General features: G+C 41.4%; 1 pseudogene; it reads left to right on the top strand.

Annotated features, from left to right (window-relative positions):
- Window positions 1-245: 245 nt before the first annotated feature.
- On the top strand, window positions 246-1169 carry LOC118657092 (annotated as a pseudogene).
- The last annotated feature ends 3125 nt before the right edge of the window (window positions 1170-4294 follow it).

Here is a 4294-nt window from a genome sequence, read left to right as displayed (position 1 = left end):
AAAACAAAAGACAAAAACTGTGAATTTAAAGTTGAATGGACCGAGACTTTCGCATTTATTCAAAACTTAAATGGCTTTCCGACCTGTCTTATTTGTCAGGAAAAATTGGCGTATAACAAGAAATCAAATTTGGAGAGACACTTTACAACTAAACACGTGTCATTTAGTACTAAATATCCTGTCGGTGATGCAAGGAAGAAAGCAGTTGAGAAACTTCAGAAGAGTCAAGAAAAATCAAGTTCTGTATTTAATTACTGGATGCAATCTTCCAACAATGTTAATATTGCAAGTTTTGTGGTTAGTCAAGAGATTGCTAAGAGAGGAAAACCATATACAGACAGTGAATCCATAAAAAGCTGTTTTATAAATACATCTGAAGAGCTATTTCGGGATTTTAAGAACAAAGCATATATTCTTAAAAAATTTAAAGAGTTACCATTGTCTGCTGAAACAGTGAGATAGAACAGTCAAAATGTCTTTGAATATAACCAACCAGCAAGTTGAAGATCTTAAATTGGTTTCAGCTTTATCAATAGCAGTTGACGAGTCTTGTGACATAAATGATACGGCGCAAGTTTCACTTTCTGTATGACTTATTTCATCTACAGGTCCTAAAGAAGAACTTTTAGGATTATTGCTACTCAAAGGTCAAACACGTGGAGAGGATATAGCAAATGCTGTAATTGAGTGCATTGAAAAACATCATATTCCACTCGATAAAATTGTCTCAATTTCAACAGACAGGTCAAAAAGTATAACCGGCGTAAGAGACGGGTTTGTTGCTATTTTGAAAGAAAAAATTAATCGCGAGATACTTACTTACCACTGCATCATTCATCAGGAAGCGCTTTGTGCGCAGACATTTCCAGAAGAAATTTGCAAAGTTATGGAATTGGTGATTAAGATGATCAACTCCATTATAGCTAGAACTCTTAATCATCGCCAATTTAAAGAATTTTTAGTTGAAATGGAGAGTGAGTACGCAGATCTGCTGCTGCATAACAAGGTACGTTGGTTTTCAAGAGGAAACGTTTTGCTTCCCTATTAACAGAAATTAAAGCATTTCTCCTTGAGAAGGGTGTTCACTATCCAGAACTAACAAACGATCAGTGGATCCAAAAATTTTATTTCATGGTAGACGTTACGTCTCATCTAAATCAGCTTAATCGTAAACTACAGGGGAAAGGAAACAGTTTTTTTCAATGTTAGAAGAAGTTATTTCATTCGAAAACAAATTATCGCTTTTTGCTCAAGATTTTGAAAGAGAAACTTTGATTCACTTTCCAAGCCTGTTGAAACATCGCCAAGAAAATAATTCTGATATTGACATTTGCTATTTCAAAACAACACTTTTAAATATGAGGGAAACTTTTTCAACAGGTTTCAGGAATTCAGAAACAGCAAAGCGACGTTAGCCTTTGTTAAAAAACCTCTCAATGCTACTGTAACAGAATTAAATTTTTCTCCCTTTAGTACTGACATTGGCAACTTTGAAATGCAATTGCTGGATTTAAAAAACAAAGAACTGTGGAGCTAGAAATTTGAACATCTTTGTGCTGATATAGAAATATTGGAGAAAAACAAATGTGAGCTTAGTTCACAGCACAAGTGGTCTGCTTTGAAAGACCTGGAGAAGGAAGATATGTTGATTTTTAACACCTGGAGTAGTATTCCTGACTCATATAATCAACTGAAAAAACTAGCGTTTGCTGTTCTTTTTTTATTCGGGTCTACATATTTATGTGAACAATCATTTTCAAGCATGAACCTGGAATCGTGCCTAAAATTAAAAACAACAACATACAAACCTAACTTACCCAAACTTTCCAAGGAGATGTAAGGCCATTGTTCACATTAGTGTTTGTCAGTCATTGTCATGACTTAATTTTATGGATATTGTAAAGTAAATTGTAAGGAATTTAATTTTATCAATAAATAATATTGTTATTAAGTATGATATCAAGTTTTATTCAATATACTTATAGTTTAACTCAGACTTAAAACTTTAAGTAAAGTTTACTAAGTTAATTTTAGGGAACGTTGTGGAGTGAAAGATGTAGTGTTGAGGATTGAGAAAGGTATGTTGAGATGGTTTGGACATATAGAGAGGATGAACGAAAGGAGATAGACGAAACAAGTATGCAAGACCAGTGTGGATGGGAGAGTTGGAAGGGGTCGACCTCAGAGAACGTACCTCAATCAGATTGAGGGCGTTTTTAGCAAAGGCCAGCTTAGGAGTACCCTAATTAAGTTAATAACAATGTACCTATCTATATAGTTTAAGTTTAAAAAATTTGGCTCTCAAAAGAAATTTCAATAGTTGTACTGTTGATATTTGGCTCTGTTGACTAATGAGTTTGCCGTCCACTGCCCTATACCCACGGAGGCGCCTGCAGTGCAGCCAGATCGCCACCGGGTGGCAGTGCGTCCCCAGCTTTGTCCTGGCTCGGGGCTGTGGTGAAAGTTAAGGCAGCCCCCTTTCTCTCTGTCCCTGAAGTGACAGCAATGTTGGCTGCATGGAGCGGGCTTCCTGTTTCACGGCTCTGTGCTTCCCCACCACTGCCTCCTGGGTGAGAAGGGGTGAGGGTGTGAGGAGGGAGGGGGGCTGCTGAAATGACCGCAGATGCTGGGCTTGGGATGTGATGAGGAACCTCAGAGACGGGAAGTGAATGGCCAGGGTCACCCAGCTGACAGTGCGGACTGCCCTTCCCAATTCCTCCCCAGGATGCCCCACCTGCTTCAGGCTGGGCACGGAGGAGCCAGCGGGGTGGCTGAAAGGTTGGAGTGTGAGAAGGGGAGGGCCCAGAGATGTGAAGTCCACACCCAGCACCGGAGAAGTGGAACCAGAAAGGGGCTCTGTCTCGGTGCTGGGGCAGACCTTGAGACTCAGGGTTTTCATCCGTAAAATGGGAATAAAGAATTGTGTGGTACCTGTGTCTGGAGACCAAGTGTGGGGTTAGATCTTTATTCTGACCGCTCAATACCTATGTTGGGAGAACTTTGGGGAATCAGACACCTGATATCAGAGCCCACTTCCTAGGTGTCTAGTTGAAACTGGACAGCCAATGGGTCCAGCAGAGACAGGGTTGAATCATATATGAGCGTTTATTCCAATCCTGCCGGCAGTGCGGGAGAGCAGCAGCTCATCCACAAACATCTGCTCTGCCCTCCACCATAAGCTGGCTGCTTATGTTGGTAGAAGTACAAAGATATCTGGGGAAGTAGGCAAAAGGAATAAAAATCGGTATGTAAAGTGGGTATAACGGTTACAGTTTACAGGCAATGAAGACGGGTTTGCAAAGGGCTGGCACCTCTGGTTTCCGCAACAGGTTGTCAGTCTTTCTGTGATCACAGGCAGCTCCCGGATGGGGACGGTGGGCCGCATTTCCAGGTGAGCTCCCAGGCCTCATGCAACTCCCAGCAGGTTAGCATGTGCTTTCTTTAATCAGAACAAAACCATCGGGGTTAACAGGCATGATTATTATTTCTTATCATTATAGCTGGTCCCCAATATTCTATTTCTGCCTCTAACATAATCTTCACCTCTCTGAGCCCCAGCTCCCTCCTGTGTAAATGGAGCCAATAATATCCTGGGTCATATGAGATGATCCAGGTGGGGAGCCTGGCCCCAACCTTAGCGTGTTGTAGTTGCTCACTACATGTTAAAACCGGGATGCAGCAAAGGGCAGAATAGAGGTTGGGAGGCTCAGACGTTATCAGGTTAAACGCTGAAGAACATCTTGTCATCTCCTGGGTGAGTGAGGTTAGGGTCCAGGATTGGTCTGGAAGTACTGATAAAATGACCACAGCAGCAACCGTGCTTCACTACCTGTTATTTTATTTGTTTCTCACAGACATCCTGGAGGTGGGCCTTATTGCTAAACCCATTTTACAGCAGTGGAAATTGAGGCTCAGAGAGATTAGTAACGTGCCTGAAGTTATACAGGAGAGCCTGCACTTTGGATGTCAATGCCACTGTGCAGAATTGTCTCCCGGCCCCACTCGTGTTCCCTCACCCTCGCTTGTGCCCTCAGGAGGATGAAATTTATGGGGCTCACTGTGCGGTGCAGGTTCTGACCACCTTCCCTCACAGGTGGTCTCTAATTCTTCCAAAGAAACATAAGAATTGTAACCTGGCTGCTGGAGAAAACTGAACCAACCTTTTTTGTTTTTTTAAACAACAATGATAACAATTTTAAATTATTTTATTTATTTTACTTTTTTTACTATAATAATTCCCACCATCACAGGCAGTCTGTGTATGTAGTGTACCCACTGCCCAGTTTTAACAGGT

The sequence above is a fragment of the Myotis myotis genome, unplaced genomic scaffold, assembly GCF_014108235.1.
Source record: "Myotis myotis isolate mMyoMyo1 unplaced genomic scaffold, mMyoMyo1.p scaffold_m19_p_5, whole genome shotgun sequence".
Taxonomy (NCBI): domain Eukaryota; kingdom Metazoa; phylum Chordata; class Mammalia; order Chiroptera; family Vespertilionidae; genus Myotis; species Myotis myotis.
The sequence above is the reverse complement of the archived record's forward strand: the minus strand, read 5'-3'. Positions and strand labels throughout refer to the sequence as shown.